A 12,294-nucleotide genomic window follows, 5' to 3' on the forward strand; every position below is an offset into this window, starting at 1 on the left:
GGATGGAAGAAATGAAGGCAATATAAACAGTGCTTCTTCCAAAGGTAGTTCAAAGACTCCCATTGCCTTTTTCAGTTTAACTCTTTTCTACTTCCCTGATTAAAATATATACAGCCTCAAGACCAGGTCTGGATGTACAAACTGTGACAACCTACCTCTTAAAAAAAAAAAAAAAAAAAAAAGCAAATAACTTCATTTTCTAAAGTAGGCACCACCAATAGGATGTAATCCAAGTTGGATCAAAACAAGTTTTATTACTTAAATTTAGAAGTTCATGAATAAACGCCCTCTAAAATACTGAAACTGCATTTTGCACACCACCTTATTTCCCCATCCTAATTCTACGTATCAGTTATCTGCAGCAATTTCCTGAAGGAAACTAATGATTGATTCACTTCTAGACCAATTTTTAGAACAGCTACCAGAACAATGATTTCATCAAGAGGCTGCAGTTGAGCAAAAATAGTTTGCTCAGGAACAAGCAAACCAAACTATAAAGAGTGAGGAGTATGGGGGGACACCAAAGAGTGTGCTACTCAAGTATTCTGTACACAAATTCTCTTGAGGCAACTGTGGAAGTCAACCTGCTTCTCAACTTGCAATCAATTTATCACGTTGAAGCTGAGACTGCCAACCAGCAGCAAAAAGAAGCATTTCTGTGTTTTGCTAGTTTTTCCCAAGATGGCAAGGGCTAGTTGTATGCTTGGTAAAAAGAACAAGCTTGAATCAACACCATTTCAATTAATCTGTTCAATATAAGGGTGTCAATATATTAGGATGTTTACTTCCCATGTAACTGGCAATATGCTGCTAACCTGGGTGTGTACACTGAAAATTCCTGGCAATCTTAGGAATCGTCTCATGATTATCTTCAGAAATAGGTTTATTAGTATTTAATGAAACTCCTCTTACTTGGTCACTCTGGCAATTTTACCCAGCAAAGGTTTTCCTCAACATCTGCTGTATCACAACAACAACTTACTCCACTTAAAGGCCTGGCAATGGGGAGGGTGAGGAGGGAACATTCTTCACTGACAAAGTAATACAGAATTGCAGAAGGACTGAGGTTGGAAGGGAACTCTGGAGATCATCTGGTCCAAACCCCTCCTCAAGCAGTCTGCCCAGGACCATGTCCAGACAGTTTTTGAATATCTCCAAGGATGGAGGCTCCACAGCCTACATGAGCAACCTGTGCCAGTGTTCAGTCAAGCTCACAATAAAAACGTCTCCTGATGTTCAGAAGGAACCTCCCATTTCTGTTTGTGTCCACTGCCCCTGGCCCCATCACTGGGCACTGCTGAAGACAGCCTGGCTCCATTTTCCATTCACCAGCCCTTAATCATCTTCATGGCTCTTCACTGGACTCCCTCTTATGTCTCTTGTATTGGGAAGTGTCCCAAACTGGACACAGCACTTGGGGTGAGGCCTCACTAGTGCCAAGCAGAACGAGCCCCTGCCAAATGAGCTTCCAAATACTTTTTTTTTTTTTAAGATTGATAATGAGTAACTTCCTTCCTTGTATGTTATTTTCTATTTTGTGTCCATAACCACAACCTTGCTTCTCTCTTCTCTTACAGTGAAAGACACCAAATAACAAACATAACTGAGCAACACCAACATGCACAATGGAAGCATATTATTTAGGAGATGCTGGCGAGAGATCAAACAGCATTTAACAAGGGCAGACATCTTCCTCCTAAGTTCATATCATGAGAAGTGCAAACACCGAGTGACTATTTTAGGTCGCCCCACGAGGTTGTGGCTGCCCCATCCCTGACAATGTTCAAGGCTTTGAGCAACCTGGTCTAGTGGAAGGTGTCCCTGCCCATTCCTGGGAGGTTGGAACTAGATGATCTTCAAGGTCCCTTCCAACCCAAACCAATCTGTAATTCTATGATTGAAGAACAAACCCTTAAGCTTACTGTCAGCTGCCAGGCTACAGTAAAAATATCTTCACCTGAAGAAGCTGAAATTGAAGTCTAATGGAAGACAAAATTTCTCAGAGGAACCAAAAACATTTCCCTGAATTACCTACTATACATCTGTGCAGTAAATCAAAAGCCTTTCCACAAGTGAATCTTACAGGCAAACTTTACATTTCTGTAATCTTAGAAAGGCTTCTCACACAGTTAAAAGTACACTGAAGGCAGAAGGAAATTTATCAAAGTCAACCATAGCAACAAATAATTACTTGTCGCACACAGAAATGGAAAAGCTATTTTGTGTCCCATATTCATCAAAAGTCTTCTGACAAGATGAGAAAACTTTCACAAATCTAGTATTGACTAGCATATTCTAGTCCTAACCAAGTACGCACAAGAACACATATGCCATGACAAAATTTCCAGGCTTCACAATTCCCTTTTAAGTGGCAACCTGTACTTTACTTAAAGAGAACTTACCTTCTGGCTTTCTACATCAGGGAATAAGTCACAGGTTTTCTGTGAACCAGAGCAACCCTTAAGCAGCTAGCTCCTTGAGAATCAACCTGTGTGCAGGTATATTGCATTCTACTATGCAGGATCCATGGCTACTTCAACTCAGTTGAAGGAACTCAAGTCTTTTCCTAACTAGAACTCAGAACAAGTGACCTCACCTGACTTGAAGAAGTCTGTCTCTGCCCACCACGGTACACACAGCTTCTGCCTCACAAAAACTACACCACACCTGTTGCACTGAAAACAGCCAGCAGAGCCAGCAACTTCAGCCTGTCTTTTCTCCTCGCAGACTTGCTTGTTCAGACAACTCAGCTAAGTTTGCATCATGTGCACAGCCCAGCCTTGCCAACCTCGAGCCAAGATATATCCCTATCTCTGCTGTGGAAAAACCCCTGAAACACTAGGTTCTTAAGAATGACATCTCTGGAATTCAGCAGCATTCACACACTTATAGGTTTCTTCAAACTGTCCAGATAAAATCCAAATGTACAAAAATTGCCTAGCAGGTGTCTCATTCCCCATAAGCACATACATTCCAGGAAAGCAGCAAAGAACTACCTAACAACAGAGACAGCAAAAAATGACACATGGAATCCTTTTATAAATCGGTTCTGGACCAAAGAGCTTGATCCTACACAACAGAATAAAACCAAGTTTTTAAAGATTAAAGTAATCCCTTTATCCACTCTTCATTCACACTTTCTTTAGAAGTAAAAGAAAACTGCAGAAGCCTGATGGTTATTAAGAAAGAACAGACCTATTTTTTCTTACTCTTATGGGCGCTCCAATGCATTTATGAAGCTCCACACCTATAGGAAACCGTAAACCCACGACTGCCAAGCATCTTATAGAAACACAAAAATCGATGCCAGCCTAAGAGACAGTTGCTACAAATCTTAATGCATTCTGAAGGAAATCTGTAGTGCACCTAGTACTGTCCACATGCAAGAATGGTCCCTCTCCATAGGAAACGGCACAGGGACGTGAGACACTTTGTTTCATTGTAGTTCCACGAAAAAGTAATGAATCCTTTACAGCATGGATAACCTTATCATTTTTCCAAAAAAAGCATCAAATAAATGTTTCTGTCCTATCTGGTAGCATTAGGTTAAGGTTATTCTCTATCACAAGAGATTAGATTTGATTCTCCTTTTAGTGCTGCTGACACAAGGAAGCTGACGCAGGCTAACAGACACAGGCAGCCAGACGACTGGAAATATTCCAGATATACTGGAATATATCAACTTGAATCTGCCGATTGCGGATAATTGTGCATTAATTTTGCAAATAAGCACTCCCTTGCAATGCAATAAAGATGATGACCTATTTCAAGCCAGAGGCAAGTCAGATACAGAAGAAGCCTAAATCCATTCTATTCAGGGAAGACTATGGCTCCACAAATGCGAGGCTTTAAGCCACAGAGTTATTTTCGCATCCTTTGCCGCTTGTCAAAATGTGCAGTGCCCGAGACAACACAAAGCAAACTTATCTTTCATACTTTTTGCATCTGGCATCAGTACTCAAATCTCACAGCACATCCCAACTCTAAGTTGTATAATTCATATTTGGTAGAAGACACCTGAAAGTTCAAATCTATTCTGTATTAAAAAAAAAAAAGCCATTATTTGTCCAAGCATGGGATGTCCTGAATTTGGATTATCATATTTGGTGATGATAGAGAATACTCTGGTAAAACCAACAATGTAATTAAAAATAAAAAATTAAGCATTTTACTTGGAAACTGTTTTATAAGGAGGACAAAATCATCAATACCTATCCAGTACTATTCTAATGACTCATTTTTAGGCTTCTTTCTTACACAATCAATTCAATGTTTTGGTCCACTGAGCCAGGATCCACTTCGTCAGAAAATGTTTTAGAGATGTACAAGACCATCCTTAGCTGGACTAATGTATTAACTAACTTGAAAGCAAAGTGCTTGGATGCAAGAGAGGCAAGAGGACACAGGAATGGGGTTAATAACACAGTACCCCATGTCATCATTTGCATGGCAACGTGCAGAAGTTGCGCTTTCGAGTTTCTGCGCTGAAAATCACTGTTACCTCTTTCTCACATTTTGGTAACTTTCCTTCAGGTACTTTCCCCCCTTATCCATCCTGAATGGTCCTATTCCTCTTCTTGATTCTTACAAAGCTTGCTTTTCATTTTCTGCAGGCATTTTCTGCTGGAACATGCCCATACAGTGGGAAAGACAGTCCTTTCCTTCTTCTGATACTCCAGACTCTAGCTCTCCTCCATCAGTCAGTGGAAGCTTCCCACAACTTGCACATCCCCTGTGTTAATTTTTCCATTTTCCCTACTATCCCTGGCTCTTCACGCTTACCACATTTTCAACAATGTAAACTTTTTACTGAACAAGTGTGAAAAATACCAACAGCTGAAGAACTTTAATGAATTGAAAACAAGGTTGCAGTGGGTTTCACACGAGAATTTACACAAGTGACAAGAACACCAGCATCAAGGCTGCCTTTCCTACTTTGTTTCCCATTTTTTTATTAATCTCTGTGAATTGTTTTTATCATTTTTATTTACAGGTCCTTTACAACGTCTGAGACAGCCAATAATGGAAATACACTATCAAAGTTTGTACCCAGGCCGTTAAAAATGAGCCTGATAAAATTTACAACCACAGATGAGTAGATAGGTTACAGACAACAATATCTACAGAAGTCACTGTAGCCAAGAAAAAAAGGATCCCTTATCTCTTTTTCCACAAAAGTCTATGAACATATCTTTCTAGACTAATGAAGACTGGCCTTGGTGAAGATACACAAAATTACATTCAGGAAGGAAAACCCCCCAGAAGAGGTACAACATTTTTTGTACCATCCTGTCTGATGACAAAGATCATAACTAGGTCAACTAATACAGTAATGTGATCAGCAAGCACCTGCTGTAAGCACAGCAGTTAATAAAATATTAAAAAGGTTTCAAGATGAAAAGCTATTTTCCATTTAACAGGCAACACTTTTTAGGAAGGAAAGACTAACTTGTAACCAGCAACGCAGGTTTCAACCGCACCTGTTCTGACACTGGGCCTGTTAAACACCATCACCCCACCAAAACCAAATGCCCAACAACTTCCACCCTTCTCCAAAAAACTAGGAAGCATTTCGCTAAGGTAACGCTCAAGTATGAGAGGAACATCTTGGAGGAGTTCACTGCAGAAACTCTACAGAAAAAAAATCAGTAGCAGACTCATTGTGTGATTCTAGGACAAACATATTCCATAAAAACTTGCTTTCTCTAACTGGGGGTCTTCCACTACACAAAATCTGGGTGTTACTTTACTCTCAGTTGCAACTGCTGGTTTGCAAAGAAATGAGAGATACAAGAACATTAAGTAAAAGTTATGTCTTTTCATTTCATTAATTCTAAACACAAACTGAATTGCTCATCATTCAGCTCTACTCTTAAAGCAGAATAAAGTCTTCTAGTCTGTCAGGCCTTTGCCCCTTAAGTTGCCTCCTCTTTAACAAAGGAATTAAGACTTTAAATGTTCATTACATCTTTAAGTGTTTAAAAATATTTTTTCAAATACATTGAAAAACTGCAAAGGATAAAGCTCAGTGAAGTCTAGCTTGCAACATAACCAAGCAGTTTTACTGTAAGAACAAAGTCACCAGGAGCCTTAAGCACTGTCCCCTCTGCAGCTCAGATGGTGGGTGCAATTATCACATTGTCCTTGGTTATTTACTCCTGCTCCCTTCCTTAACTCTTTCTCCAGAACATAAACCTTTGGATGAACCATTTCAGATGCTAAACAAGCAAAAAATTGTTGTCTTTGTCAAGGTTAGCCTTCTGCCAGCCTACTGTGCTGAAACAGCTTGGCAAAGGACCCAGTGATCACCTGAGCTGGTGAAAAAAGTCACCTTTCCTCTCTATAGCCCACAGTTAGATGGATTTGGGCTACCATGAAGCAGCAGCCTTCCTGTTGAGGTTTCAATTCTCTTTCATTTCCCCAGTTTTTCCATCACCTGCCATCTTTGCTGCTTGCTGCTAAGTAGAATTTGCCTCCAAGCGCTATAAAAAGGAAAGTTAACAAATGTTCTCTTACCACAGTAGAACATCAGTGTGTGGAAAAATAAGAGCTGTCTGTATCCTTCATTTAAATTGTTAACCACCAGTTGCACAGCGAAATCTTTAATTCCATATTCCTCACGGCTTTTGTGCTGCAGTACTAGTAGTCCCTTTTATTCACTGCGGTATTAATTCAATAGTCACGAAGATCACGCACAGACTGAGTTCTGGTACAATCCACTGTATTTACATCTATTAATTTAACAACTTCTCCCTAGACAGTCAAAGGTTTTTAAAAAAAAAAAAAAAAAAAAAAAGAGAGAGAGGGGAAAAAACTCCCAAAACAACTATCCAGATTTTCTAACCCATTTAAGAATGCAATTTTGCTTTATACAGGTAACTACCACAGAATCTCAATAGTGTTAAACTCATGCAGAGGTGACATTTAAAAAAGATTATCATGAATACACCAAACTACTTCTCTGCACACCTTAAGCTGAACACAAGTCATATTTGTGATGGAAAACAAGCAACCAGCCAGCTAATTACAATAATTGCCTATAAGAAGCAAATGGTAGTCGAGCAGAGCTCTTACACAGCTTGGGTCACATTAATTAAAATGACAAAACAAATAAACTCAGTCTCAGCTGAACTACAGAACTTAATTCTTCTCTCCCCTTGCCAGAGCACACAATTAATTAGACTATCCAGAAAAGATAATCAGCACCTATTTAAAAGTTCATGTTATCAATCCACAAAATAATTTGTTATACACTTTGCAATATTCCACCACTAAACTATTACTATACTGTGCATGTGTTTCCTACCAACTGATTAGAAAATGTAAAAGACAGTTGGAATTGTTTGGTCAAGTACAAATATATTCTGCTTGTTTAGAAATATCTGTGATACAATAAAGCAATTAATGTATCCCATTTTATCACAAACAGGTCTCAAAAGGTGAAACAGAGCAAATACACTTGCTTTTTTCTTTTTATTTTTAAAACACAGGTAATTTGCTCCCAGTCACAGAAAACAGTCACACAGGAACTGCCACAGAAACCACGTTCTCCTAAACAGCATTCTATGTTCTACTCAGCAGACCATCCTGCCTTAGTAACCCTTGTATTAACTTCAAAAACGAAATCATTTAAAAGGCAGAATTAGCTCCTTGCCACCCACCATAGAATGAGAAGCGTTAAAGAAAACCTTTATACTCTCTAACTACTTAACAAGGAATCTGGAAAAAGTTACTTCAATTTTCGATGATGTACATAGGCTTAAAAATGTGACGAGAGACAACACAAACTGTATTCTAGCAAAATTATGAGAACGCTTAAAGAAATCCTTTCTGAAAGACACCTGAGATACTAAAGACTCACATTTCAATCTACATTACTTAAAGCAATTAGAGAGAATGTTTGACCTATCAAGTTTAATGAATAAATTTACAAAACCAGATCAAAGACTGAGACACCAATATACAACCATCCAGTTCCAAACACCTAGATACTACCAACTTCTTAGTCATAATGATGTGTTTTACTTCAGGTTGATTTCATAGTGCTTTTCAAACACCAGTAGTGAATAACTTGCACTAGAGATAAAAAAAAAAACTAGACACGCTACTCAGACTTCAGAGATGTCTACCTTCAAAACAAACCCTTTACCTGAGATAAAGGAGGAAAAAAATTAAGTTACCAAGTCTGCGCTCCAAGTGTCAGAAAATGTTGACTGAACACTACATAACTGCACATGAAAAGTATTTACTACTTATCAGGGCATTTAACAACAGCTTTACTAATGATGATACTGTTTAAGTGGCCTCACTATGGAATAGATGAAGATATTAGAGCTGGTATCACTGGTTTTGTGGTCAAAAAAAATAATTCCTAGCCACTTAGTTATGCAACACATTTTTAAACTAAGTTAATTTTGTTCATTAACAGCTTTTCTTATTTATCTCCTGGAAGAAAGATTTTAAACAAAGTCGGTACCTTTCACATAGAAACTGAATTGCCCCTTCATGCTGAGCTTTGTGTAGGTACACTGGGAGAACCCACAACAATATTTCACCTGATCACAACCTTAGAAAAGAAAAAAAAGTTTCCTTCAGTGCTCAAACACACTCCTGCGATCTCCTGAATTTAATATAGATAGTGTGGAAAATTCATTTGATGCTGAGCATTTGTTGAGCACTGCACAACAGCCTGCATTTTTAAAAGAGCACAGGTTCTCTTTGCTGAACTTAAATGCTTGTGCTGGTTGTGGAGTGTCACGGCAGGGCAACAACTGGCAGTGTCCCCTGAAAACTCCTGCCTGAACTGACAGCATCTTCAGTCATTGGGAAGGGTTACAAATTAGACCCTTGCCTGCTTTGCCCCTTTTTTGCTAGGGTACACTTTCATAAAATGTCATCAGAAACAGAATAAAGAAAGGCACTGTTGCTGCTCCTCCAAGAACTCATAAATGCTAAAAAGGTGGAGTAATAAGCCAAATACTTGCAGCAAGGGGTTTAAGCGGGGAAAAAAGAAACAGCCTGTAATTCTGCATCAACCAGCCTTCTTTAGCACTGGCCACAGAAGAGAGAATCAGCTGAGTGAGTACATATTTCATTGTTTTGGAAAGAAGCTGTGCACAGGAGGGAAGATTCAGATAATTCCATTATACACCCAAAAAGCTCAAGAGCAACTGGAATAAAAATGCCGAAGCAAAGAAACATGTATCTTGCATGCTGACTTCTGTATCCTGCACTAGCTCTGAGAAAGTAGCTGTGTTCACACACAGATGTGTGAACAGCTGAAAATTACGAAAACCATCTCACACCTCAAAAAACGAAATACTGTACCCAGAACTCTCACGTGGTCAAGGCTGTTGGAAACACACATTTGCTACACAAGAAGCTCGCAGACACCTTCACGTCCCTGGCAAAGCTGTGGCTGCAATCCTATTTCTGTGGAAAGCATGCTTGCTCAGAAGGGCTCCAGAGACACCAAGTCAGATCGTTACAACCCAGCAGGGGAAGCTCAAGACCATCAAATCCAAGGTGTCAAGACCTAAACCTAGCAAGTCCAGCGAGGGAAGTCTCAGCCAAAGATGAAGGCTAGTGCAGTTTCATGGGACCAGGATGATTTATAAAAACAAATCAGAAAAGGGGACACACACACATACACACACCATACTACCACTGCTCCCCCCTGACAAGCCTTTAGGGGCCCATGGAGCACTCCTCATGTTGGAGAGATTCCATTAAGTAAGTCTGCAGAAAATTAATCCAGCAGAAGTGATGCCAATTTCCTACAGCACTACTGAGTTGAACCAAATTAGGACAGGACCTGCTTGGTACCAAGGTGGCACAGGGGAGCAGACCTGGCTAAGCCGTGTGAGACAGGCCCAGGAAATGGCAAAACCTCCGGCTCTGGGTGTCAGAGCACCACTTGGTGACTTGGGTCTAACTGCAGGGATCTTTTCCATACATTTCACCACCCTCCACAAGCGAGTGGTTCAGAGTGAAAATAAAGCTTACACTTGGACAGAGTGTGTCGCAAGAAAAAAATCCACAACCCTGTTACACCTGAAACAGTTTCTATGTAAGGCTGGACTGGAAAACAGTTAAAAATTCTATGATCAATTGAAGCCTTCTTTTGTTTCCCTTATAAGTACAAATAAAATTAGACTTCTTTCTAAATCAAATTCTCTCCAAAATGTTTCATGCAGTCAAATTTTTCTATAGATGTAACAATTAATTAAACCGAACTATAGATTTGTGACAAATTAATGAAGTGGAATACTGCAACCTTAAGGAAACCTATGGGGTTTATTAGTTTGTTTTACAAATTAGCTGCCATCCAAAGATATTTCCATTATTAAAAAAAAAAAAATCAACCAAACCCAAAATCTTATTTGGGCTACAGTATTTTTAACTTCATGCAACAACAGAATTGCCATTCCTGACTACACAAGTGTCAAGAAGGATATTATTAGAACAGCTTTAAAAATACAAGATCTTTGAGTTTAAAACAAAATACACAACAAAACACAAATGGGAATAGCATTAGTGGCTTAAGCAACAACATAAATTAACAAAAAAAAAAATCAGTACTAAACATTCTGTGCCCAACCAGTTTGTGGATATCCACAGAGACAAGAAACAAGACTCTCAAGACATCAAAACTTTTCAGAAGGAGCCACTACTCTGTCAAGCAACTTTAGTGTAATCGAACAAGCTACCACAGGACAGAGCTGTTAATCCTATTGCTTTTGGGGTAAAATATCATAAGCAGAAATCTCTTTAATATCCCAAATAAACTCAGGTATTTCAAGGTTGTGTACTAACGTTCTATCTGCCTTGCCACAAATAAATCATAAAAAGCCCAAGGAAAAAAAAGATGAGAAGTTATCAAAGTCATTGTCTTTTCTATACCTGAATCAACTTTCCCCCATCATTCTTGACATATGGTTGCCTGTGGAGGTGATAATCTATTAATGGGCATTTTATGAATAAGTTAAGAAAGTCTATTTTAGTGCTTCCCTGTACCTAGCCATAAGGAAAATTATCTCATAGTAATGTGAAACCATCTCCTCTGCTACCATTCAAACTCGCTACTTCTGGCAGTAGTGGCCACAAGCTGGCAAATGAGTTATTTGGATTCTTCTTTGCAACAGATTTGACAATTTCCATTTCTTTTTTAATCTCAGGTTTTTTTCAGTCTTTCTTCAAAGCTCTGACCTTCTAGACTTCACATCACTTATTATTCTTCTCTAGACTCTCCTCAGCCAGACCATGCACTTCTTGAGGCTGGGACCCAAACTCAGACATAGTATTCAGCTACAGCCTTTCCTGTTCTATGCAAAACAAAAAAATTATTTCAGTTATCTTTTGAGATATACTACTGCAGAATATTATCTACAAGATGCTTTACATCCAGCTCAAGTTTAACTTGTCTTCATAATTAAATAGGATGTCATTCACAGACTGTGAAGTTAGCTCAATCACTGAACACAAATGCCAGTAAACATAATTGAGATCAAACATAAAGTAGTGAAGTAAAAAACCACTCATGTGGTTTCAACTTTCCAAACAAGTAGCATGTTTAACTGCAAACTCTTTGAGAACCAGAAACTTTAAAGGAAAGTTGTTCTAATACCCAACACAATAGGTTCCCTAAACATTACTGTAACAAAACTAGCCCCAGTTTTATATGGTGTATCTATATTATTTTCTGAGAACCGACAACTTACTTCATACTGTAAGGTTAGAGGTGCCTTTTCACTCTATCTTCATCTTATATATCTTTTCACCCACTCTCCATTTTATTCTTCTTCTTAAATCTGTTTCATAGGATTAAGGTTTCTAAATTTATAACTAATATTCATGTAGGATAAATTCCAGCATTGCTGCCTAGAAAATGACCGACCATCCAGCAGCTCAGGCCCTCACTTCACAGCCTTCAAAGTAATTTTGGTCTTACAAAGAGCAGTTCAGGGCACAAAGCTCCGAGTACAGAAAATCCCATTTGAATTATTTAATATCGGTGTAAATAATCTCTAGCAACAAGAGCAGAACCTTTCCTCCCAGCTGTCACACACTCCTTACTATATCAACAACCCTGGAATACTCTGAAAACCTTATATCCAAACAATCTCTTGTCCCAAGAATTCATCCTGGGGAAGAAGCCAACCAATGTGCCTCTGGACGCCAGCTCACATCCAGACCTCCGAGCACCAGCAACCGAATGGTGGGCGGAAGAGGGAAATTTCTGTAAATCCACTTGCCCCTACCCTTTTCAGATCCTTCTGTCTCCAAGTACTCATT

At 39.0% G+C, this 12,294-nt stretch overlaps 1 protein-coding gene across 2 annotated transcripts in view; it reads right to left on the reverse strand.

Annotated features, from left to right (window-relative positions):
- The window catches only part of BRAF (B-Raf proto-oncogene, serine/threonine kinase), an 86,680-nt gene that overhangs the window by 71,538 nt on the left and 2,848 nt on the right, over positions 1-12,294 (reverse strand). The window lies entirely within an intron of this gene.

Source organism: Chiroxiphia lanceolata, chromosome 5 (assembly GCF_009829145.1).
Source record: "Chiroxiphia lanceolata isolate bChiLan1 chromosome 5, bChiLan1.pri, whole genome shotgun sequence".
Taxonomy (NCBI): Eukaryota; Metazoa; Chordata; class Aves; order Passeriformes; family Pipridae; genus Chiroxiphia; species Chiroxiphia lanceolata.